The sequence below is a fragment of the Canis lupus genome, chromosome 9, assembly GCF_048164855.1.
Source record: "Canis lupus baileyi chromosome 9, mCanLup2.hap1, whole genome shotgun sequence".
Taxonomy (NCBI): Eukaryota; Metazoa; Chordata; class Mammalia; order Carnivora; family Canidae; genus Canis; species Canis lupus.
Genome location: NC_132846.1, coordinates 29,482,769 through 29,510,470, shown reverse-complemented (window position 1 = coordinate 29,510,470; position 27,702 = coordinate 29,482,769). Strand labels below are relative to the sequence as shown.

The window sequence follows — 27,702 nt, the reverse complement described above, 5'->3', positions numbered from 1 at the left end:
AATTAGAAAAAGAGTATTTTCTAGGTTCAGTGATAAGCTCACTACTTGGAAAAGAAGGTTCAAACCTGAAATAGTGGAAATCTTAAGAATTTTATAACCTGATCTTGAGCAGGATTTCTATTCATTCCAGAAACCATATGGGCATCTTTAATTTGAAGTAAAAAATGTGACTACTTGTTTTTTTTTCAGTTGCTGGCATTGGGCAGAATCAAGAAGCCTCGGCCAGCCCTGGTTTCCTCCTGAGGTATGGCACTTTATTAAGAATGTGCTAGAGCTGGGGCTGTAATGCTGTTAATGCAATTGGTTTCCTAGTCAGATAGCTGTGAACAGAATTTGAAGGCAGGGATAGATCTTTTCAGATCAACTGCACTTGTAGCTTATAATGCCAAGAAACCTCTTCAGTGTACAGTATTTAAAAAGCAACTCATAATCCATATTGTAGTTTAGAAAATATCACAGGAGAGGAAAGTATCCAGATAAATTTTGGATTTCAGTTATCCTTTCCAGTGCTATTATTGTATAAGAAATTCTTATAACTGAAAATAAAGGTTTAGAAAAATAGTTTAACATTTGTAGCATTTAGTTCACTCCTTCCCACTAACTCTCCAGCCAGTGGGACTTAACAATGAAAAGGCAAATTTCAGTGGGGTCAATTGAAAGAAGGATTTTAGAGAAAAAAGAGGGACAAGGTTCTGTCATTAACAAAACAGTGTGACCATTTTGTTAAATGCCATTCTAAGGCTGGAGGCTACAAAATCGTGGCTTTCAACCCTGGCTGCCCATTAGAGTCATCATATCTTTTTCCTGCTTGTTTTTATTTTTACTTTTTATTAAAATATGACATATGTTCACAGTGAAGTATACTAATCCTAAGTGTGCAGCTTGATGAATTTTTACAAGGGCATCTACCTGTGTATGCCATCAGATCAAAATATTTCTAGGACCCCAGAAGCCTCCCCAGAGGTAACCACTCTTCTGATTCCTACCACCATGAACAAATTTTGTCTGCTCTTAAACTTCATATAAATAAGATAATAAAATATGCAATCTTATGCATCTGGATTTTTTTTCTTAACTGAATAGAATGTGATTCATCTAAGCTGTTGCTTGTATAGTTTGCTCTTATATTAATGTAATATATACATTATATTCTGTGTAGTAGTCTAACATATGAAAATATATCAGTTTATTGATTCTTCTGTTTGCTTTTTTTTTTTTTTTCAAGGTGAAGCAAACAGATCGGTCTTTGTGTGCATAAAATATTTCTGGAAGAAACTGTTAACAATTACTCTGGAAAGGGAAACTGAGTGATTACAGCCAGGGATGAGACAGAAATTTACTTTTCACATACAGCTCTTTGTAGCTTTTGATTCTGTCCAGTGTATCTGTTATAGATAATACATAAATTTAAGTAACTAAACATTTTATTTAAAATTAAGTCCTTCTTATGTTTCAATTCTGGAAGTTCATTCCCCCATTGATTGACATTTGGATTGTTCCCAGTTTTTAGTGATTATGATTCTGTGGATAATCTCATACCCGTCTTTTGTGACATAGACACCAAATTCTCTTGGGCATATACCCAGGAGTGGAATTGCTAGGTTGTAAGGAAGGCCTGTGTTTACCTTTAGTAGTACTGTGAAACATTTTCCAAGATGGTTATATTAATTAAATAACAGAGTTTTTTGAAAGAGTGTGAGAAAGCAGGTGGGGAAGATCACAGAGAGAGGGAGAGAGAGAATCTCAAGCAGATTCCACACCCAGCACAGACCCCAACATGGGGCTGGATCTCACGACTCTGAGATCATGATGTGAGTCGAAATCAAGAGTCAGATGCTTAACCGAACCACCCAGGTGCCCTGGTTATATTAATTTATATTCATACCAGTAATGTATGAGAATTCCAGGCGTTCTATGTCTTCTCCAATAGCTAATATTACTCGATTTTTAAAAGTTTAGCCTAGGAAGATTAATAAGATACCAACCACACAGAGACTTATATAATTCTTCTTGGGCAGCACTCACACATCACTACTTTTGGAAGTTCTCCCAGACTATTCCAATGTACAGTCAGGGCTGAAAACCATGAATTTGAATGATGTCCTTACCAGGCTGGCTATTAGAATCAATGGGAAAACTGTAGAAGATATAGGTTCTTGGGTCCTATCCCAGACCTACTGAATCAGATTCTCCAAGGGAAAACCTGTGGTTTGAACTAGATCCTGGAGTGATCTGGATGCAACAAGCCCTAAGTTTGAGAACCACAGATTTAAGACATGTTTACCAAAAATTTTAGCTACTTTTTTTTCATTGAAAAAGACATGCACAGTAAAAAGCAAAGAGAAAATTAGTTAATTTGCATACACAATGGAAAGTAAAACTTCTCCTAACCTACACCCCCACTGCCCCTCCACAGAGGTAACTGCACTGCTGAGTTTGATGTTTTGTGTGTATTCTAAACATTTTGTAACATACCATATTTGTTGAGACACTTTATGTTGTATGTCTTTGAAAACCCTTTGTACACTGGCTTTAATTTTAAAAAGAACATGGAGAGAACTGATTTCCACAACTGAATAGTTCAGATTTAGCCCTGGCTTCAGGTACAGTAAGAGTTTGACAATCAAACTCAAGTGTCAGTTTTTTACACCTCTTAGCTGTTCTTTTATCATCAGGCCCATTCCTTTCATGGCAGCAAGATGGTGGCAGCCATTTCTGGCTTCAGAAATTCATCTCCTTACACATTGCCACCATTTTCTGGTCCTTTCTCTACAAATCCTGGTATTTTCTGTCTCACTGGTCTGAAATGGGTCATAAACTCATCCCTTATTGGCTGAAGCCTGTCTCCTAGCTCTGAAGAGTAGGTCATTTTACCAAAATATGTGATTACAAATGTGAGTGAGTTTCCCAAAGGAAAATCAAATGAATGTTCTCGACAGAGTAATAATCATGGCTAACCCTTAATATCATTTACTATGTAATAGTACACTCTATAGTTATCAAAAACCCCTTTCAGAAAGCATGCTTCAGCCCTCTGGTCAAGATAGGTTGTCCCAGGGAGTCTGGCCTAAACCCCAAAGGTCCTTGCAATGTTTGATTTATTGTCTTCTTCCTCCTTGTCTTATTAGCAGGGTAATGGAGGGTATGCCAGGGCAGAAGCTGGTGGAATCTTAGAAGCAAGGGATGGTTGGTTTGGAGCGCGTGCTCCTTCCACCAACTTGGAAATGAATTGGCTGAATTCCATTTATTTCCCAATTGATAGGCACCCATCTCTTCCTGAAGCTGTGAGATTAGGCTGTCTTCCTTAATAGCTATCCTTTGTACATATACTCTTGAATAGCTTCATCATTGACAATACTTGCTGCAGTAGCAGGGTTTGCAGAACAACTGTGATGTTAAGGATTAGCCTTATAGTCCCATTTAGCTCTTCCAGACAACCTCCTGGTCACCTTTGGTTAGGACTGGTTCTTCCTTAAGGTCACCCATTAGGAAATCCAGGGGTCTCCTACTCTAACACTGATGCTGGGCAAAACTGTACCAAAACAAAACGGCTTCTGCTCTAAACGGTCAACATATGTCCTAGTACTGGCCTACTTAAGATTTACAAGCAACTCTGAAATTGTAAGATTTGTATGAGTAATTCTAAAAATGGTTTCCTTCCTATTTCTATTTATCAGTTGTGGCTGATATATTAGGTGTTGTCCAAATGGTATATTAGGTGCTGTCTAAAACTAGAACAGGCATTGTCTTGGTTCAAATGGATTAATAAACAGCTTTATTGGAGGTGGAAGGGATGGTAACAACATTGTCAACTGTTGTGTGTACTACGAGTCCCTTATATATACACTTTATATGACCTGTTTTTATATCATAATGCTTTTGATAGACATAACTTTTTCCAATGGGCTCTATTATCTCTATTATTACTATTATTATTAATATAAATTTGTTTAGTTTTTTCTACATTAACAGTGGGAACCCTCTTTTAACATTAATCTAGAACTTTCTAAAAGTATTCATACTTTCTGACAGTATTGGAATGTTTTCAGCCTATCTAGCATTTTCTCTAAGATTGATTACAATATCCACCAAGGAACTCTCGCTCCTTTTCATGGCAAATAGTGAGATGGGTCGGGATGTGGAGTCTATGTTGCACTCTGGACATGACTGTGACTTTTGGCTGTAGGAATGACAGGATCAAAGGCACAATGTACCATAAAGCATGGTTCTCAACCCAGACAAACTTGTCCCCCACAAGACATTTGGCAAAGCTTGGGGACATTTTTACGTGTCATGACTGGGGAGAGGAGACTTGCTACTGGCATGTAGGGTCTACACTCTAGATGGCCAGGGATACTGCTAAATATCCTATAATATGCAGGATAGACACCATCACAAAGAAATATCTGGTTCCAAGTATCAACAGTGTTGTGGTTGAGAAACCTTGCCATAAAGCATTCACTCATGCTGATGCTTTCAATTTACCTGCTCTAGTTCTCTATCTTTGTTTTTGAAATATCTTATTATATACAGGTAAGTTTTTAACCCTTTTGTGCATACTTACACATACACACAAAGCTATATGTCTATGCCTATGAAATTTGACATTTTGTGTTATATATTACCACACTGAATCCTGTATTTGAATTACTGTGCTGCCCAGAAAAGCAGATATTATCCCCACTCTTCACGTAAGAGCATGTAGAGTGCTCTAGTGGCTGCATTTTAGGTTAACTAATGTGATTTACAAACAGAATATATAAGCAGAAACATTATGGGAAAGTGTAGTGTGCTGGCCATGCTTTTTTCTCCCTTTTTCTTTCTCCCTTTCTTCTCAACCCTTAGTTCAAAATCTGAGAACTGATTCCAAATAGGGAAGAATCTATGATCTGCTGGTTGGTACTATCAGAGAGCAGCGCCAGCTGTCAGAAAACAAAAGCAAGACACGACCTCCCTCAAAAGGACCATTTCTCAAGGGAATCTTAAGGGCATGCAGCCTTTAGCATGATAAGTAGCACCCCTGGGATAGAATCCATATTTATATTTTCCTGTTAATAGTGCCGTTTTCATTCCTTATTATTTATTTAAGGTTTTTAAATTTTTTTAATGAATTTCTACACCCAGTGTGGGGCTTGAACTCACAACCCTGAGATCAAGAGTTGCCCTCCCCACCCCTTGTCCCCGTGGACTGAACCAGCCAGGCGCCTCTCATTCCCTCCTTATCTTTAAACATATTTGAAATATAGCAGATATACAGGAAAGTGCACATATCATAAGTGTGCTACTTGATGAATTTTAAAAACCTCATCACACCTGTAGAATGCACCTAGATTGAGATGCTAACCATGACAAGTAACCAGAAATCCCCTTGCATTCCCTGTCGGTTCCTATTCCCACCTCCCAGCCAAGTCATTTTTTTAAACTTCTGATAGCATAGACTGTTTTTACCAATTTTTATAATTTAAATAAATGAAACAATACAGTATGTACTCATTTGTGTCTCGCCTGTCCCACCCAACAGTGTGTTTGTGAGATCCATGCACACTGTCATGGGTTACTTAGTAGATTCATCATTCTTACTGTTCTATAGCATTACAGTGTGGAATATAACACACTTGATCCATCTGACCATTGATGAACAGTGCAGCTTTCACTTACGGGCTATTTGAAATAGTGCTGTTTTAAACATTCTTGTCAATGTCTTTTGGTGAACATACATAACATGCGTATGTATTGCTGTAGGTTCCTAGGAGTGGAATTTTTGGGTCATAAATACACACATTTAACTTAGAATATAATGCCAAACAGGTTTCCAAAGTGGTTGTGCCAATTTACATACCCAGCATTAGTGTAAAAGGGTCTCATTTGCTCCACATTGTCACTAACACTTCATATTTTCCATCCTTTTCTTTTTAGCCATACTTGTGGGTTCACAGTGGTATTGTAATGTGGTTTTCAGTTTGCATTTTCCCTAAGATGAATGCAACCAAACACCTTTTCATATACTAGTTGGTCATTTGGATATCTTTCGTGAGATGTCAGTTTTCTATTATTCATTTAAAAAAACTTATGGTATTTTCCTCCTTGTTTTATTTTATTTCCCTTGCTGTGTAAAGGCTTTCTTCCAACCCTTGCCCTGGGGAGTCATTATAACATTTGAATTTTTAAGGTAACATTCTTTCATTTTATTTTTGAACTGTGCTAATTCACTCTGTTCCTTTTTCTTAATAAGGAGCATTTTATTATACTTTAATGATCAGTTGTTAGTATACTAAAGATATAAAATAAAGGATTTCATTTCTTCAGAAACTTAAAATGTAGAAGTATAACCGACTAGGCAAAGTAAGTCCTGCTCACAAGGTTTGCTTTTTGGCAGGTATTTCAACTTTAGATCAAACCAGTGCCAAAGAAATCTGTAATATTGAGGGCTTTCTGAGAAATCTTTGATTTTATTAATTTAAAATGTGATTAAAATGCATATCAAGCTTTTTTTGTGAAATACACATAAGATTACAAAATATAAGGTTAGGTTCTTACTTAGAAAGCTTAACATAGAAATTATTTCAAGAATAATTTCACAAGGTGGTCTGACTTCATAAGTACTGATTATAAAAAATACATATGTAAGGGTGCCTGGGTGGCTCAGTCAGTTAAGTGTCTAACTCTTGATTTGGGCTCATGAAATCAAGCCCCACATTGGGCTCCATGCTTAGCTTGGAGTTTGCTTGAGATTCTCTCACTCTCTCTCCCTCTGCCCCTCTCCCTGCTCAGATGAATAAAAAAGTCTTTAAAAAATATTTACATAGGTAAATTAAAGCACATTTCAGTTAAAATTCCACCTTCATTAGTGTATTAGTTCAATTTTTAAAATATTTTTGCACACAATTTTCATCCATATTTTTTAATAGTTTCAGATATGAGGTTCAACAGAGAAAGGCTGTATTGTTTTGATGTTAAGTATCCACATTTTCTGCATCATGCTAATATACTGTGCCTGGAACTCCCCCCTGCCTTCCCCCAATTTTACATTCTGAGGGAACTGTATAACTACCACCAATAAAATTTGCCAGTAGAAATTTATTACCAATTTCACATGGACTTATCTTTTAAAATCCCTCATAGAGAACCCAGAAATAAACTCACACATATATGGTCAATTAATTTATAACAAAGAAGCCAATAATTTACAATGGGGAAAGGATGATCTTGTCAACAAATAGCGTTGGAAAATCTGAAGAGCTACGTACAAAATAGAAAAACTGGACCACTATCTACACCACACACAAAAATCAACTCAAAATGGATTGAAGACTTGAACATAAGACCCAAACCCATAAAACTCCAAAAGAAAACATAGATGGGAAAGCCCCTTGGTCTCTGTCTTGGCAACAATTTCTTGGATTTGACGCTGAAAGCAAAATCAAACAAGTGGGATTATATCAATAAACAGCTTCTTTATAGCAATGGAAGTTATCAACAAAATGAAAAGGAAATCTATGGAATGGGAGAAAATATTTGCAAACTATATATCTGGTAAGGGGTTAATATCCAAAGTATATAAAGAGCTCATATAAGTCAAAAGAAAACAGACAAATTAATTTAAAAATAAGCAAAAGACATGAATAAACATTTCTCCAAAGAAGACATAAAGATTGGCAACAGATAAATGAAGAGATGCTCAATATCCCTATTCATCAGGGAAACATAAATCAAAACCACAATGAGATATTGCCTCCTCACATCTGTTGGAATAGCAATATATATATATTATATATATATGTATGTATATAATATATATATATATATTTTTTTAAAGACAAGATGTAACAAATGTTGGTGAAAATGTGGAAAAAAGGGAACCCTCTAGCACTGTTGATGGGAATGCAATACAATACAGTGCAGCCAGTGTAGAAAACAGTATGGAGGTTCCTCAAAAATGTTAAAAATAGAAGTAACATATGATTCACAAATGTTGGTAGAATAGAGTAACATATACATGGGGTATATATACAAAGGAAATGAAACCACTATCTTAAAGAGATTATCTGCACTCTCATGTTTATTGCAGCATTATCAACAATAGCCCAGACATGGAAACAATCTAAGTGTCCACCAATGGATTAATGGATCAAGAAGATGTAGTATGTATGTATATATATATATACATATATATATATGTATATATATATATAGAGAGAGAGAGAGAGAGAGAGAAAGAGAATATAATATTATTCAGCCATAAAAAGAAGGAAATCCTGCCATTTGCAACAACATAGATGAACATAAATGAAATGTCAGAGAAAGACAAATGCTATATGATCTCACTGATAACATAGAATCAAAAAAGTAAAAAAAGCCAAACTTATAGAACAGATGAGTTGTTGTCAGGCAAGGGGTGAGGGAAGAAATGGGTAAAGGAGGTCAAAAGTTTTAAACTTCCAATTATAAAACAAATAAGCTCTGGGGGTGTAATGTATAACAGGTGACTATAGTTAACAATACTGTATCACATATTTGAAGGCTCCTAAGGGGGTAGATCTCAAAAGTTATAATCAAAAGAAAACAAATTTGTAACTATGTGTGGTGATGGATGTTAATTATACTCATTGTAGTGATCATCTCACTATATATACATACGTTGATCACTATGTTGTACACCTTAAACTAATATTGTATGTCACCTATATCGCAATTTAAAAAATTAAAAAAGAAAAATCCCTCAACTGAGATATAACATATTTTTAAAATTGTTATTTTTACCATCTTTTAATGTTTAATTTAATAAAAACTTCAAAATTACTCATCGACACTTTCATTTTAAAAGAGGAAACAAAGTTGTTACTCTCCCCTGCCCACATTATAGTTTAGCAGGGAAAGCATAGACCTCAGGCCAAAAACATCAAAACTTTCAATTAACTAGTAACTGCTGGCATGTTTCCATTTAAATATCGTTACCTCGTTATCTCTGGTTGCTTTTCAAATCATTAGGTCACTAAAGTCTGCTTTTGAGACAAAGATTATTCCTCCCCCAGAAGTCAGGGGAAATATAAAAAATGAAATTAGTGATTAAGGATATAAGTTAATTAATGCAACCATTTTGGCTTAGTTATTTAAAGTCCAGTTTTTTTTTTCCTCCAGCACACTATCCCCCAGCTATCAGAATTATACTGAGATCTGTAATTTTTCCATGATGAATTTATCTCACATTCACAAAGAAGAGAAAGAATCCTGAAGGTGAGCCACACAAAACTAATATGTTGACACACATATACCAAGTTTTACACGTATACACTCCCACATATTTTAAAAGATGGCTTCTTTAATACTAACAATGAGATTTTTGTTCCAACTAAGGAATTTTGATCATGCTTTTGAGACACATTTGCCTAATGAACCATCACCTTTTAACCTTATACCCTTGGAACACTTCACCTTTGTTTTTACCACTTTACCCATCGTTAAGCGTACAACTCGATGACATTAAGTATATTCACATTATCCACCTCCAAAACTTTTTCATCATCCTAACCTGAAACTCTGTTCCCCTTAAACAGTAACTTCCCATGACCTCCTTCCCCCTGCACCTGGCAGCCAGCTTTCTACTTTCTGTCTCCATGAACATGACAAGTCTGGGACCTCATAGAAGTAGAAGCACACATTTGTCTTTTTGTGATTGGCTTAATTCACTTAGCATGTTGTCTTCAAGCTTCATCCCATGTTGTAGCTGATGTCAGAATTTCCTTCCTTTTTTAGACTAATATTCCACTGTATGCAGTTACCATATTTTTTAATTCATTCCTCTGTTGACAGACATTTAGATTGCTTCTGCTTTTTGGCTATTTTGAATAACATTGCTAAGAACATGAGTGTATAAATATCTGTTTGAGTCCTTGTCTTCACTTTTTTGAAAGAAGAAAAGAATCCCAGGAGTGGAACTACTCGATCACGTGATGAGGCACTGCCATGTGTTTTCCACAGTGGCTGCATCATTTTATTCCCCCAGCAATGCACAAGTGAACACTACTTTTAAAATTCATACTTCTGAATACCTTTTCTAAAAATCTTATGATCTTAAGATCAGCACTTGTCTATTTATTTATTTACGGAGATACCTAGAATAAAAATTTTACTTTGCAACTGGTGGAATCACCCTGAGTCCGGGGGCAGCTCTGACTGGTATGTACCTACCTGGTTCCTCCTGCTGGGAGTCTCTTCTGACTCCCTGAGGGAGGTGGATCTGGGCAGGTATCTTTCCCTAGCTCTGTAGCCAGAGGGGCATATAAACACCACTCAGCAAGTCCTGTTGACCCAATTGTCCCAAGTGGCAGAGACCTGGCCTCTTCCAGAAGGCTTTTCTGCAGATTTGTAACTGTATTCTAGAGGTGGTCTCCAAACCCAGAATGACTGTTTACAGTTTACTCTATCTTTGATCATCTTTTCGGATCCTCCTCTTTTTTTCCTTTGTGTAGTCTTCTAATTAATTTAGTCTTTAGCCTTTTAATATTCTTTGCCAATACATGTCTGAGAATTCCTCTGGGGTTTCCTTAGAGCCAGATCTTTCACACCCTGGGCAGGAAGTTATTTTCAGATGGACTTCTAGAAAGTGATTGCATTTTGATTAGGATTTGTGAGTTATACTTGTTGTGACCATTGGAAAGGCCAAGAGGCATTTCTGTACTTGAAATATGAGGAACTGACTTTGTCACTGGAGGTTAGGAAAAGGTAGAGGTGGCACGGAGGATCATTCTCGTGGATGGGAGGGAGTCTCTAGAGTTTTACCCTCATATTTATTTGAACTGATGATGTCTGAGGATTCTCCTGTGGATCCTTCTCTAGCTTCCCTTATGCCTTCTCAAAAGATCCCTCTTGCAAACAGGGATATGGCAAGGACTGGGCCTTAGAGTGATTGTGTGTATGCTTGTCCTTTATCCTCGCTGACAGCTGCTCCTAAGTCTCCTGTGCTGGATCTGCTTCCTCACAACCTCTAAGTGGTGAAGTGTCCTGGACCTCTGTCCTTAGACCTCTTCTCTGTTCTTTTTTTTTTTTTTTTTTAAGATTTTATTTGTTTATTCGTGAGAGACACAGAGAGAGGCAGAGATATAGGCAGAGGGAGAAGCAGGCTCCCTGTGGGGAGGACCCAGGACCCAGGGATCCCAGGGATCATGGACCCAGGGATTATGACCTGAGCCAAAGGCAGACGCTCAACCACTGAACTGCCCAGGTGCCTCAGAGAACCTCGTCTCTGTTCTATCTACATTCATTCCCTTGATTTCTACCCACCCCTTGCATTAAATAAATCATTATGCTAATAACTCCCAAGTGTATATATCTTGTTTTGTCCTATTCTTAAAACACTAAATTTGTTTATCCAGCTTCCTACCCTGTTATCTCAAACTAGATAACTGAGAAGAACGTTAAATTGAATGTATTTAAAATCAAACTTTTTTTTTCTACCCACATACATTTTTTACCTTCTCTCTTTCCTAGTTCAGTAAATAGCTCCATTTATCCAGTAGCTCAGGTCAAAATTCTTGTCATCTTCAATTTTTCATTCTCAACTGTTATATCTAATTCAACCTGCAAATTCTGCCACTTTTATATCCTAACGTCTATCCAGCCTCACCTCCTTCACTGCCTCTTCCCTGCTCCCCCGCCCGCTTCCATGCTTGCTCCTCCACAGAGTTCCTAAGGTTGATCTTTTATCACATCACCTCTGTTCTCAGATCTCTAAGGGCTTCTCATTTTATTCCCTGAACAAAGCTCAGTCTTTGTCATGACCTGTGGGCTATATAAGGGCCTCCTATATGATCTGTCTCTGGCTACCACTTTCACCTTCTCTCATGCTGCTTCTGCCCCATTCCTCTAGTGTATCTACGCTGGACTTCCAGACATTCCTCACACACACCCAGCATTCCCACCTCAAAATATTGAACCTTGCTTTCCCCTAAGTCTGGAACACTCTTCTGTTTTGACATGGCTCATTCCTTCCCTGATTCAGGTCCCTGCTCCTATGCCACCTTCTCTGAGAGGCCTTTTCTCATGACCTTATGAAGAATGACACCCCCCTCAATACCGTAGGTCATACCATATGAAATGGCCATCTTTGTAGGTCAAAATGGTAGAATATTGTCAGTTTCAGTTGGTTCAGCACACATAACATTATTGTACTTACCTGTCATCCTTTATGGATTTATTATTGCTTATTATGAATTATGGATTGTTTTATTGCTTATTTATTGGCTTATTATTTTCTCCTCCCCGGATGTGTATCTTGAAGGCAATGATCTGGACAGCTCATTCTAGATGGTATCTGAAACAAAGAGGCATCTACAGATCATCATCTGCTGTACACTTCTCCCATCTTCTGCCGAGGCCTTTGATAAATTAGGCTCGTTAAACTGCTCTCTGTGCAGGCATACTGGCATTTTTGGAGGCCAATCCCTTTCACCCCTTATCAGGAGCCATGCTCTTTGATCCTCAGATTTTCTGTTTCGAGATCCTGTCATCCCTTTTATACTGTTTTCTCTTTCAGATTGTTTGGTTATGGGATCAGACTGCACTTTCCTCCAAACTTCTGAGAGTTGTGTGCTGACTTCAGGTTCCATGTCAGAGCCTCCTCCGAATGTTTTTTTTTTGGGGGGGGGGGCATTTTAACCCCCCCATGTGAAAGATTCCCAGTCCCCCAGCCCTAGCTTCCTATACTTCTGCTTCAATAATCAGTTTTTAGTTCTTCTTCCAAGGTCAGAATTAAATTTAGGAGAGAAGTTCCTTGTGTTTCTTTCTCTTCCTCTGCAAAATGAAATTAACAGCAGGACAAGGTCAAAAGTATACCATATGTTCTGCTTTTAGAGAAATGAGATTTCCAGTTGAAACTCAGAGGGCTGGTAAGTTCCCATTACTACTATGACTTGCAAATGTGTCAATTCTGTGATCTTTTAGGAATATATTAATCAGAGCTCCATCTCGTTTAGCTGAGGCTATTGTATTCACTCATGTTATGCCAGGTGCTTTCCAAACCATTTAACAGAGGGTGAAATCTTCAGTCATCAATATGACATGGTTTAGGACTTTCCCCAGGGAATACACCCAAAGACTGTAACTTGAGGTCCTAACAATTTGATTCAAAGTATTTTCTGAATGCCACTCTTAATGAAAACAATTTTAATGATACTTAAAAAGATGGTGAGACAGACCTTATTCAGGACTATCATGAATGTATTGGGACCACTGCAATGAGATTTCACAGTGGGAGAGAGATATTGGGCTCAACTCTGAATACAGGAGGAGCAAGTGGGAATTTAGAGCCAAGGAGCACGGATAGGGTCAGTAGATGGAAAATCACTGAGAGGAAACATCCAGGGTAAGGGGGATTTGTCTAGCTAAACTGACTGATTCTTGCTGCAGACAGGTCAGGGTGACCAGACATCACCTGGGGGAGTAGTGGAGCATGGGGAGCCTGATGAGATATCAAGGGTAGAAGGTTCTGGTTAAACTGACTTAGCTGGGCTCTTGCTAAAACTAGAGTTTTATAAGGTAGTGCACAAATGGGCTTCAGAGAAGGTTCAGGAGGTTAAGTAAAGGTTGATCAAAGCAAAGCATTTTTGCCACAGGTAGCAAGAGGAAGTGGATGGGAATAGCACAGAGTAGGGATCAAGGGCCTGGATCTGGAGTCAGACATACTTGGTTTTGAATCCTAGTGCTCTGTGTATTAGTAAAACCAGTAACTTTAACAGAAAAGAATTTAACAGAGGGAATTGGTTAAATGGGGGTATTGGAGATGCAAAAAGGTAAAAAAAAAAAAATTAAAAAAAAAAAAAGAAGAAGAAAAAGAGGCCACTGAGGCACCAGAGGGATGGTGACTGTAGGAAGCAGCTATTACTCCTAGGATTAGCAGGACAAAGAGAAGAGGATGAGGGCATTAGAACCTCAAAACTTAGAGCAGAGCCCTTTATAACTGGGGCCCAGACCTCTGGGTTGACTGACGCTGGCATTTTTGAGGGCTGGTCTGGGGATGCGGGAAGTTACCGCCACTGAGATGAAAACCACCACAGGCATGATGCTGACTATACCAGGAAGCAAACAGGAAGCAGCAGTTCCTTCTCCCTTGCCCAGGCCTACAGTCTCCCGCTAGCATGCCAATGAAGAGCCAATGACAAAGCAGAAATGTGGTTTGCAGAGTCCCAGCCTCAGCATCACAGAGATTGGTTTTAAAACAGAGAGAAGTCACTTACTAACCAGTATAATGGCCTTACAGGAATGACAGAAGCCCTCTTGGCCTCCATTCCTGTACCTGGGTAACAGGGAGAAGCACCTCCTCTCTAGGTTTTTGTAAGGATTCAATGAGTGGTGAATACAGATTGCTCAGCAGGTGCATGGACAGCAGCTCCACATCTGACTGTGTCTGACACCCCATCTTCAGCCTCAATCCAGCAGCCAAAGGCTGACAAGGGAAGGAAGAAAGATTGAAAGAGGGAATAGGAGAGAAAGGAGGAGGGGGAGGGTAGAAGAGAAATGAGAGGCATCCTGGGCTTGTGTAGCAATGTCTAGTGGGAAATTTTACACCACGGAGGGAAGGGCTGAGGCTCTGTGGACCATCCCTGGTCCCCTTGGGAAGTCTTTTCCCATTTGGAACAGATTACATGCTCCAGGTGCTTTTAATGACTCCTGGGTGTTGTTATGATTTCTGCAAAATCAAGGGAAAGAATAAGAGTAGCTGGAGGTATGTGATCATTTTCTAAGAAGTGAAGGCTCAGTGGCTTGGCAAAAGGTGACAGCAGGAGGTCTTAATAAGTTAGACCACAAATTAATCCTGTCTTGTTTCTCCTTTAAGTATTTTTTTTCCTTGTGTCTTTGGTGCTAGCAGCTATTCCAACTGTGTAATTAAGTCATTTCTAAAACAGCTGAGCAGCTGGGTCAGTACTATATGTTCCAGTGATCATTGGCTGTCAGGCTGAAGCTTAAATTAATATTCTGAACAGTTATTGAATTTATGCTGCCCCATCTTCATGGAAACCAGAAACTGGAATGATTCCGCTATTCAGGCTTCTACTTTCATCAAGAAATTCAAGGAGGGATACAGTCCAGAGCCAGCCTGTTATCTCCAACAATATTTTTTAGACTGGCTGTTGATGTGAAAAGTAGATAAGACTAAATTTAGTCTGAGGAATTGGAAATGTAACTGTTCTCTGTGTGTGCCCAGGCTGGACAGGACAATCATCACCCCACTACGCGGAGGTGTCTCTTTGCCTTCCGGCCTCATTTCCTTCCTGGATAATAAACATAAATTCCCTATAATGCAAAAGGGTTACTTTCTGGAGGTGCAAATTGAAATTTGCTGGCTGTATAAACTTATGAAATTAGTTTTGCTGGTGGAAGAAATCTTAATTAAAGGGTTGTTTTGAAATAAGGGAGAGTAATAAAGTATTTTTCATTATGTTCACCTTGGCACCAGCCACATTCATTTTAATGATCTAATTTTATTCTTCTTATTTAATGGATGACATTAGATCAGCTTTCCCAACAGTTTCATTTCCAAAAAGTTGATGAAGTCAAAAGCTAAGTATATATGGTATATCATTAGGGTTTCTGCTTAGAACCACCAATATCCCATAGTCCTGGATTCTGCTGTTTTTGGAGAAGATGAGATTTTAAAATAACAGTCCCTCTTTTCAAACGAAATGGCTATGTCCTGTATACTAGGAGGTCACTTAACTAGCAGAATTACAGAGGAAAAGGCATCTCCTCCAAATCAGTAAATTTGCTCCAATATTAGTTTTTTTGGGTGACTTTTCATAAAAAGAATTAAACAAAAATAATGGATTTAATGTGTGAGAATAAAAATTTGGGAATTTAAAAATTGGTGGGTAGTCATATCAGAAAGTGGGGGACAGGGTATTTATAAGTATTTATTGAAGGCAGTAATGGGAGTAAAATTTAACTTTTTAAAAAATATTTATTTATTCATGAGAGACAGAGAGACAGAGAGAGAGAGGCAGAAACATAGGCAGGGGGAGAAGCAGGTTCCTTGCAGGGAATCTGATGTGGGACTTGATCCCGGATTCTGGGATCATGACCTGAGACAAAGGCAGGTGCTCAACTGCTGAGCCACCCAGGCGTCCCAAATTTAACTTTTTATTCCATCTTTGTTTGTTTGTTTGTTTGTTTGTTTGTTTGTTTTAAGGTGAGACTATATCCACCTTCTCTTCCAGCAGGCTTCTTAAGGAAAGAGCAAAGGATTTGGTGTCCAAGGCCTTGATGCTCCTCTCCCGTTTCCAGTCAAGATAGAATAACAGGGATGAGATTTACAATTCCTGCCTGAACCAACCAAACCAAACCAAACCAAACAAAACAACAACAACAACAACAACAACAACAACAAAAACAACCAAAACTGAAAACAAAAAACAAAATACCTAAAATAGAGAGAGAGAGAGAGAGAGAGAGAGAGAAACAATGGCTTTTTAAAAGTATGAACATTAGAAAACAAGGGACTGTGACTCTTGAGGCATGATTTAAAAAAAAAAAATTATGAGTCTTACTATTTGTGTAAAATCAATGCAATCCTAAACAAAACCGCATTAAGTCTTCTTTGTAGAAATTAGAAAGCTGATTCTAAAATTTGTATGGAAATGCAAAACACACAAACAAAAAATCCCAAACAAAAATAGTCAAAACAACTTTGAAAAAGAAGAGCAAATTTGAAGGGCTTATCCTACCTGATTTTAAGACTTATTATAAAGCTATAGTAATCACACCGTATGGTATTGGTATAAAGATAAATAGATCAGTGGAACAGAATAGAGATTCTAGAAATAGGATTACATATATCTGGTCAATTGATATTCAAAAAAGATGCAAAGAAAATTCAATGGAGAAAGGACAGCCCTTTCAATAAATGGTGCTGGGACAACTGGATATCCATTTGCAAACAAACAAACAAGAAATTCAGTATGCTCTCACATCATGTAAAAACTAACCAAAATGGACCAGAGACTAAAACTAAAACCCCAAATCACAGAATTTCTAGAACACATAGAAAAAAATCTTTGTCACCTGGGGTTATGCAAAGACTTCTCAGGTATGGCACCAAAACCATCATCTATAAAAGAAAAATTTGTATAAATTTGACCTCATCAAAATTTAAAACATCTGCTCTTTGAAAGACATTAATAAGAGAATTAAAAGACATTCTACAGAAAGGGAAAAGTATTTGAAAAGTCACATATCTGATAGACACTCATATCCAAAATATATAAAGAACACACAAATCTCAATAAGCAAACAACCCACTTTTTAAAATGGGCAAAAGATTTGAACAGATACTTCACTAAAGAAGATATATGAATGGCTTATAAGCCCATGAAAGGATACTTAAAATCATTAGTCATCAAGGACATTCAGATTAAGACCACAAGATAGGGGATGCCTGGGTGGCTCAGTAGTTGAGTGTCTGCCTTCAGCTCAGGGGGTGATCCTGGGATCTGGGATTGAGTCCCACATCAGGCTCCTTGCAGGAAGCCTGCTTATCCCTCTGCTTGTATCTCTAACTCTCTCTCTCTCTCTCTCATGAATAAATAAATAAAATTTTAAAAAAAATATTTTTTAAAAAAGACCACAACATGGTATTATTACATCCTTAACAGAATGTATAAAATGGAAAAGACTGACAATAGCAAGTGTTGGCAAAGATGTGGAGAAACTGGAACTCTCATACATTACTGTTTTGTAAAATGTATAACCACTTTGGAAAACAATTCAGCTATTTCCTAAAAGTTAAACATGTACCTATCATATAACCCAGATATTCCATTTCTAGCTATTTATCTAAAGGAAATGAAAGCCTAGATCCATGGCCGGGACTTGTACATTAATGTTTATAATAGCTTTATTCATAGTAGCCCCCAAATAGAAATAGTCTAAATTTCCACCATCAGGGAATGGATAAATAAATTGTGGTTTATCCATATAGAAGAATATTCATCAACTATAAAAAAACAAACCACTGATGCACACAACATGAATGAATCTCAGAATAAGTATGATGAATGAATAGAGCCACACAAAACAGGGTGCATCCTATATGTTTCCATTTATATAAAACTGTAATAAAAAGAAAACCATAGTGACAGAAGGCAAATCAAAGTTTGCCTGGAGATGGTAGTGTGAGGGTGGAGAATGAGAGGGCGGGGACAGGGGGAGTCCAAAGGGGCTGGGGATAACAAATATGTTCATTATCCTGATTATGGTGATGGTCTCATCATTTCATACATGTCAAAATTTATCAAATTTTACTTTGAATATGGGCACTCTATTGTAGTTCAGTTATATTTCAATAAAGCTGTTTTTTTTTAAAAGGCCCGTGTTCAAATCATAGTTGTGTGATCTCAAACAAGTTTCTTTTCTCTGTCCTTTTTTTAAATTTTAAGATCTTATTTATTTATTCATGAGAGACACAGCAAGAGAGGCAGAGACATAAGCAGAGGGAGAAGCAGCTTTGCTGCAGGGAGCCCAATGTGGGACTCAATCCCAGGATCTTGGGATCATGACCTGAGCCAAAGGCTCAACCACTGAGCCACCCAGATGCCCCTCAGTTTCTTAACCTCTGTGTCCCTGAGGTCCCCCAGAAGACAGTAACATTACAAGCGTCTCACAGGTGAGACCCTGTAGCGACAGCCCTTAGAAGAGTACTAAATCAATAGCAGGTACGGCATCTTGTCCTCCCTGTATAGAGACCTTGATTTTACTATTCATGCCTCAGACAGTTTCTCTCTCTAGGTTCCATCTTTTACCTTCGGAAATCAAAGGACCTGAGTTTTGAAGCTGAGGTAGTTCAATCTCTTAAAATGCGTTTATAAACAAAGTCAGATGGGGAGAAACGAGAACACACAGGAGATTAACAGAGCACTCAGGTAGAAATCACGCTTGCCCGATCAGCAAGGGACAGAATAAATTCAAACCATCTGCCAGTGTGTGACCCCGCTCCCCAACTTCCCCACATTCACATGACCAAAAATTATAACAATAAAAAAAAAAAAAAGAAAACAACAAAGATCATATGCTTTTTGCCTGACTCCAAAAGAATCTAGATCAGATCCCGGCAGACTCTGTGACTTGGGATACCTCACTCACTCTTACTGAGTCTCAGCTTCCTGACTTCTAGACCCACTACCCATCTGACCATGAGGGAGAAACATGAAAAGTACCTTGGACAGCACTTGGCTCAGGTAAGGTGTTCAGTAAAAGTTGAACAGGCTAGATTGTGGTAGCTCTTGAGTAGTGATCTCTGGTCCCAGTTCACTACTCTTTTCACTATTCTCTGCTGCTAGCTCCCTTGGCTGTCTGTGGCAGAGGGGCAATGAGATACCAGGTATCTTAGCTCTTGGTCTGGCATTCTTGCCATTGTGCAAGGTCATTTCTTTTTAAACCACCACGAATTGGAATTAATTTATTAATTAGGGAGAAGGGTGCCTGGAGATAAAAATCATAATGGTGGCAGGAAAAATCCCTTTGGTCCCTACTCCAATGCCATTAATTACCAGTGCATTCCAGTGTCTCTCTAGTGGTGCATTCTCTGATTGCTACTGCCCCTGAACCAGAACCCTTTCATGAGCTTTACACCAGGTAACCCTGGTGCTGGACTGGAAATAAATGGTTCCGGTGCATAATTGCTGTCATGGCACTCCTCCGCCACAAGATGGCACACAGCCCTCTTCTTTAAGAAGAGAAAGAAAGGCTAGTGCAGCAGTGGAAATCTCAAACCAGGCATGTTTCAAATCAGATGAAAATGCATTATTTTAAGTTGCCTCCTTCACTCTTAAAAATGGTCAGTACAAACCAAAGAGCATGGAAGGAGATTTCGCTAGCCTGAGAGGTGATGGGAGAAAGTAGCCCAGGCTGGGGAGACCCAGGAGCGTTGGTGAAGTGGTAAAACGTGCCTTCTTGAGGTTTGCACCTGGTCCTGTTGCCTCCCTCCTTGCTCCTAACTCCAAAATGGATTTCTGCCCCTGGCTGGGTGTCTACTTGAGCCTTGACGAGACTGTGATGTTCCTGATGATGTTCCTGTTCCTCTTCTACTCCCTTATAGACATTAGTTCCCTATTGCTTTTCCCATAATGGCAAGGACAGGCTTTTCACATTTCTCCCCATGTTCTCTGCTGCAGAGCATCCACTTTGGACATGACTTATTGTTGTGGTCATACCAGTACAGGGAGATGGGAGTTGATTTTATTCTGTATCTCACCTGGAATACACCCAGGCCTGGGTGGGCTGCAGTCATTCTGGTCTTCCTCCGAGCCATGTCTCCCTAACAGCCCTCTGCTGGCAGGGCCACCATCTTCCTTCCAGGTCCTTCCTCCTCACATAGAATCTGTCAGCTGGCAAAAGGTATATTACAGAGCCTAGAGCATTTGTAATACCCCCCCCCCCAGTAGCTCATACATCTCTTTTGCAAAGAAGAGAATATTCCCATTGCCCAAGGTAATGAGAAGCCCTGCACTTAAAGCTGGTATCATCATCTTTCCTATGAAATCTTGAGGAAATGTGCTACAGACACATAGACAAATAATTGCAACATAAACCTGACTGGGGGGTGGGGGTGGGGAGAGGGCAGGTTATAGATGATCTCCAGAGCCTTAGTGGGAGTTAGCTAGTCCTAGGTGGGCAGAGGAGTGAATAGAGTGAAGAGGAATAAAAGCAGTGAGTCAAGGAATGGGTCACTGCCCATTCCTTTAATGCTGACATAGAAGGGATAAGAAGCAGAAGAGAAGCTACTGGAGAGAGATATCCATAAAGGAGACAGACAAGAAATGCCAAGGAGGTGTACGTAGAAGCAGGAAAGTGCTTTGCCATAGACTCTGAATGATTAGAAGGAAGGAGTCAATGGTTTTGATGCAGCAAGATAAAGACCGTGGACTTTCCACACTGGTGACAGCGAGGTTGCAGAAGTCTGATGGCAGTGGACTGGAAAGCCAAGCAGAGTTGAGAAAGTGGGGACAGGGAGACCAGGTCACCTTTTGGGTGGCACTGGCTCAGAAGGGGAGGAGAGAGGTGGGTGATGGGGTGGTGACCATGGGGTGAGGACGCAGGAGGGCTGAACTGGATCAAGGTAAAAGAAGCTTCCATTATTTGTTTGATTTTAAAGTACATGCATTTTTTTAACTTTTTGTTTTAAAATCATTATAGATTCACAAGAAGTTGCAAAAACAGAGAGATTCTACACATTCATCACCCAGATTCACTCAAGAGTAACATCTTAATCTGTAGTATATATTAACAAAACCAGGAAATTGACATTGCTACAACCTATAGACTTTATTCAAATTTCAACAGTTTTCATATGTACTTATGTGTGTATGAATAGTTCTGTGCAACTTTATTATTAGCATCAATTTGTGCCACTACCACAACAATCAAATACGGAGCTGTTCAATCACCATAAAGAACTCCCTTATATTGCCTTATCCCCTGATTACCATGAATCACTATAACTGTCATTTGAAAATATTATAGAAATGGCATCCTATAGTATATAACATTAAGAGATTGGCTTTTGTTCACTCAGCCTAATGTCTTTGAGACCATCAATGTTGTTGCAGGTACCAAAAACTTGTTCTTTTTATTACTGGGTAGTACCCATTATCATTATATGGAAATATCACACTTGTTTCAGCCATTTACTTCTTTGAAAGACAGTTGGGTTGTTTTCAATTTGGGGCTATTACAAATGAAGGTGCTATGGTCATTGTGTAGAAGTAGGGTAGAAGTTTTTGTGATGTTAGTTTACATTGCTCTGGCAGATTTGCCATATTTTTATCATATGGTAAGCGTTTATCCACTTTTAAAAGAAACAGCCGGGATCCCAGGGTGGCGCAGCGGTTTGGCGCCTGCCTTTGGCCCAGGGCGTGATCCTGGAGACTCGGGATCAAATCCCACGTCGGGCTCCCGGTGCATGGAGCCTGCTTCTCCCTCTGCCTCTCTCTCTCTCTCTCTCTCTCTCTCTCTGTGTGTGTGTGTGACTATCATAAATGAATAAAAATTAAAAAAAAAAGAAACAGCCATTTTTCAGAAGACTGTACCATTTTGCATTCCCAATAGCAATTTATGAGCGATCCAATTTTTCCACAGTCTCCCCAGCATTTGGTACTGTCGGTATTCTTTATTTTAACATTTCTCATCGGTGCATACTATGGGGAGCTTTTCACTGTGTTGTGTTTTATTTGCTTGTAGGCTAGCAAAGGTGAGCTTTTGACATGTTTATGGGCAGAGGGAAAGGAATGAGAGAACATAATGAGTTGAAGGTTTAGGAGAAAGGAGATGAGTGGACGGACGTGGTCTGGAGAAGGAAGGAAGACAGGATGGAATGAGCTCTGGCAGCAGGACGTGAGCCTTATTCTCTGACACTGGAGGAAAGAATGTCAGGATGGCCAAGTGGGTAGAGATAAGCTCAAAGTGAGAGGTTCGGAAGTTGACTCTGAGCAACACAGCAGCAGAAACAAGATTGGAAGTGGAAGGCCCTGGGGAACACTATCACCTGATGGGTGGCAGCGTGTGCTTTGAAGTTAAGCTTCTCTGGATTCCGGTACCAGTTCTACCACCACTCACCAGCTCTTTGACCTTGGGCACGCTATTTGAGCCCCCCAAGTACTTGGTGTCCTCATTTATACAATGAGGATAATAATAGGCCCTCCCTTATAGGGTCATTGTGAGAACTGAGTAAGGTTCTATGCACTCGATGAATGGAGAGTGGCAAGGAAGGTGGTCACACAGCCAACCAAAGAAATTAGCCCGAGAAATGCATGGTCCGCTAGTTGGATAATTTTTGGTTTATGGATCTTTCTACTGCCTTCCACAAGACTGAAAACAGCCTGAGGGTAGGAGCCACATGCCTTACTTTTCTTTGTCTTCTAGCAGCCAGTTCCATGTCTCCCTCCCTCCCCGAGGGCTCCCAGCAAAGTCTGTTTAACGACTGAATAACTGAGTTGCGGTCAAGCCCACTGGGGCTGGGCCTGGGCCCACTGCGGCGCCTGCTGCCCGGTACACCGACCTGCCCCGGGACCCCCGGCCAACGACGGAGGATGCCTCGAGCCGGGCTGTGTAATTCAGGTCCGAAAACGCAAAAGCACCTTACTATTCGCCATGAAAGTCAAGTGCTCTGTTTCTGTCGGTGACGGATGAGGGCGAATGAAAAAGGAAAAGAAGAGGAGGCTTGTGGGCGAGACTTCTTTGAATTACCTGTTCTCGGGACCACTCGCGTCCTGGGAGGGGCCAAACTCCAGCAAGTTCCACAGGCGCGGGGGAGGCGGCCCGACGCCCGGGAGCCGAGAGAGGGCCGAGCTCAGGTGCGCAGCCAGGTGAGGCGCCCGGAGGGTGTCCGCGAACCCGGGAACGGCCGCGCCGGACCAGCGGCCTCCGCAGCGCACCCGTGTCTGCTGGCGTGTCTTGAACTTTGGTCCCCACCCCTCCCTTTTTTTAAAAGATTAATTAATGCATCGGAAAAACACCCAACTTCGCGTCCATCTCTCTCCCTCTCCCTCCTCGCTCGGATACGACGTGCAGCTAAACGTGCCGCCCGCAGACGCCCGGGGGGAGGGGCTCCCTGCCGCATCGTCTGTAAGCAACGGAGGCAAAGCAGGAGTTTGGAAAATCCACACACCCCGCCTGTCACCCCCTGCTCCCATCCCTCCCGTCTCGGCCGCAGAGCCTCTGCGAGCGGACGGGGAGGTTCAACTTCCCGCGGAGTCTCGGCCGGACCCAGCCCCGCATCCCTCCTGCCGAACGGCCGGCTCTGACCGCCAGGGGTCGGGCTGCGGTCAGGATCCGGCAGGGACGCCCCGAGGCTGAGCTCCGCCCCCGATTCCTTCCCCGCGCGTCACACAGGCTGAGTTGGGCCCGCCAGGGAACGATTCCCTCATTTGCATTTGAGGACCACGAACCTAAAGGATCCCGGGGGAGGAGAGGAGGAGGCGCTTATTGTGGGTCCTGATTCTGGAGGCAGACTCTCTGGTGGAGGGTTTGGGACGACGAATCTGCATTTTATGCAAACTCCTTTTTTTTTTTTTTTTTTTAATTTAGGATAGTCACACACACAGAGAGAGAGAGAGAGAGAGAGGCAGGCAGAGGGAGAAGCAGGCTCCATGCATCCATGCACCGAGAGCCCGATGTGGGATTCGATCCCGGGTCTCCAAGATCGCGCCCTGGGCCAAAGGCAGGCGCTAACCCGCTGCGCCACCCAGGGATCCCTTATGCAAACTCCTTAAAGGTTCTATGGCAGGTGGTGCAGGAACACACTTAGACAAGGCAATGCTTTAAGCAGTTCCAACCAGGGCCATCCCTAAGTGGCGGGATTTGGCTTTGTGCCTTGCCCAGGGCTTAAGCATGCCAATGGGATGAGGCATCATATCTATGGCCTCTGGCCACTTGAATAAACATCTAAGATTGGGATGAAGGAAAATTCTTACTCCCTGGTCCCAGATGAAGACCGTTGCGGCTGGCCCTGCCTTCTCCTGATGTCCTTCATGCCTCTCTGTTCCTTCTAATCATTTCTGGGCACTGGTTTCCTTATTCCATCCCCTTTGATGTGCCTCCTTCCTTCTCATTGCTCGGCAAAAGCATCCTGGATTACAGGCAGCGAAGCTCTGCTCAGAATCATGTTTGTTGTCCCTCCTTGGTGCTAAGACACAATTTACTCCATGAGCACCCCAATGTACTAACAGCTTTTCAGGGAGAAGTGGGAGTGAAATACAGCACCAAATACGCTCATCTGTTGTAAGATGCAGCCCAGTTCGAATCAATAACAATGTGTTTTAGAATTGAGAAAGGTTTCTTCTTCTCATAATCAAATGTGACTTCATTCATTCAAGTCAAATTCATAGAGTACCTTCTGTGCCAAGAATCTGCTCGAAGTGCTGTGGGAGGAGTAAGCTGGATTCATAATGCTGTCACCCTCATAGTGCTGCTATTATGGTGTAGGAGGCAGGAAATGAGAGAATAATAAATGAATTAGTGAATCAGAGAGTTGGAGATTGAGACCAGTGCTATTAAAGAAATAAGTAGGATAATGTGGCAGAGATGCGGGGTAAGAAGAAGAAACAGGTTCCTAAAGTAGAGCTCATAGCTCGCATAACTGAATCCAGCCCATTCTGGCATTGTCATTTTGGGTGCCATCTATTGGGGCTGAGCAAAAGCACAATGGCCTGGCCTGTCCACAGTTGTCAGACCTTGGAGGCTGTCCAAGGGGAAAGAACGGTTTGTCTTTGAACCTCATCAGTTGGCCTTTCTGAGTTTCTCACTGAAGATAAATGATGAGATTAAAGTGGCAACAATCTATAGGAGAACTTTGCTCTCACTCTTCGCAGGAAGCCCCTGCTTCTCCTATAGCATGAATTTGTAACTGACAGACGCTGTTGACTCCCTGCAGATTTTTATCCCTGGATTTCAGAAAATTCCTACTGCATCTGAATTGCTAATAAAGAAGGAAGAAGAGAAAGCTGAAGTAGGAGAGGATTGACTTATTTCACTCAGCATAAGGACAAACATTATATGGTCTCATTCATTTGAGGAATATAAAAAATAGTGCAAGGGAATATAAGGGGAAAGGAGAAAAAAATGAGTGGGAAATATCAGAAAGGGAGACAGAACATGAGAGACTCCTAACTCTGGGAAACTAGCGAGGGGTGGTGGAAAGGGAGATGTGCGGGGGGTGGGGTTGACTGGGTGATGGGCACTGAGGGGGGCACTTGATGGAATGAGCACTGGGTGTTATGCTATATGTTGGCAAATTGAACTCCAATAAAAAGAATAATAAAAATATTAAAAAAAATGAAGTAAGAGAGGACTGCCCTGGGGCCGTCGACAGGAGCGGTCTGGAGTGGTCTGGGCCTGGAGGAGCAGGGCTTCTGGGGTGCGGTAGAGGAATGAGTGGGCACAGCAGAATCCTGGGTGGTCCCCCTACAGTTTCTGATGGGCGGGTGTACTGCGAGGCTTGGAAATTAATCTTTTTTTTTTTTTTTTTAACTTATTTGGGGACGTCTGGGTGGCTCAATGGTGCCTTTGGCTCAGGGCGTGATCCCGGATTCCCAGAATTGAGTCCCACATCGGGCTCCTCGTATAGAGTCTGCTTCTCCCTTTGTCTATGTCTCTGCCTCTTTCTGTGTGTCTCTCATGAATAAATAAATAAAATCTTTCTTAAAAATTAAAAAAAAAAGCTTCTTTGGAGCTTCTGAGAATAATTAGGGTTTGTGAACACTTGATCTAGGGCATAGACTGGTCAACAGTCTCCCACCCTGACATCCTCTGTGTCTCCACCCACTCGCTCCGCATCTAAGGCCTCGTGTTCCATCTTCAGCCCCACTTTTTGTCTTAGCCCCCCTGCGGCCAGGGGGCTGAAACCTGAGTCAGCCCCAACCCCACGCCAGGTGGAGCAATTGACTTGGGCCGGTTCAATAAAGGCTTTGAGTTACCAGACACACATCTGCTGGCTGTTCTCACCAAGGAAATGGGAGCCAGATCACTTTCACTGGGCATCAACCCCACATGTCCCCAAGTGCAAGGAGAAAGGGAGATTCATCTCGCCTTCTGGTGCTTTCACTACAAACAACTCCCATGTGGCAGCCCAAAGTCTTTGGCATTTAATAGCCCAACACCTCCCAGAAAAGCCTGCAGGCATTGTCAGGAAGAGTCCAAGCCCAAAGGAAAGCAGCCTGCCTCTTCCCTTCTACCTCCTGGGCTTGTGCCCATACGCTGTTCATCCTTCACTTCACGGGAGACAAACTTAGGAGCCCACTCCTCAAAACGAAGACTGACTCCCTACCCCACTTGCTTCCCTGTGCTGATCCTTTTCTCTTTATGGTCTCTGGAACCAGGGTTCTGTGCTAGGGACTGAGATTAGTTTTCTTTTCTTAAAAAGAATTTTAAAATTTTTAAATTAATATGTTTATAATGGCTCTAACAAAAGTAGCAGCTTCCTCTTCCCTCCCCAGATGCTAACACTTCCAGTTCTTGAGGTGGTTCTAGAAGTATTAACCTCCATATTTTCAAGCAACATTCTCATAATATGTGTGTACTGCTTTTTCAATTTGGAGTCTAATCCATCAGTTTCCTATTATGGAAGATAAAATACCACTTGGTACACACATTCACTCTCTCTCTCTTCTAAGACTAAAGGTTCTCTGGTCCCAATAGAGCTTAAAAAGCAAGTCTTTTAAATATTGGAAAGAAAAGTGCTGTTCAGTACTATACCCAACAAAGATCTCTTTCAAAAAACAAAAATGAAATAAAAACTTTTTTAGGCCTACAAAAACTGAAAGAATTCAACACCAGTAGATCTGTATAGGAAATGTCAATGGAAATCTTTCAGTCAAAAAGAAAACTGCAGACGAAAGACTTGATTTGCAAAAAGAACAAAGAGTCCCAGATATGGTAAATACATGGGTAAATATAAAACACATTTTTCTCATATTTTAAATCTCTTTTTAAAAATAACTGACCATTTAAAAAGCAAAAATGAAAACAATGTGTTATGAAGTTTATAACATGTTAAAAAGTCAAAGGTACCACAACAGCAAAAAGACCGGGGAAGGAAAATACAAGTTTCTTATACTATATTTGTAGTACATTTATACTATATTTGAAGTGGTGTAATATGATTTGCAGGTGGATTCTGATAGCTTAAAGATGTGTACTATAAACTTTAAGGCAACCACTATA

General features: G+C 40.6%; 1 long non-coding RNA gene across 1 annotated transcript; it reads right to left on the bottom strand.

The window, feature by feature from the left end:
* Positions 1-16,445: 16,445 nt before the first annotated feature.
* LOC140639391 (uncharacterized) lies at positions 16,446-23,641 on the bottom strand. Its single transcript, XR_012036120.1, has 3 exons — positions 23,230-23,641; positions 20,240-20,372; positions 16,446-17,098 (listed from the first exon to the last, which is right to left on the bottom strand). It is a non-coding gene; the product is annotated as an uncharacterized lncRNA (long non-coding RNA).
* Positions 23,642-27,702: the final 4,061 nt, after the last annotated feature.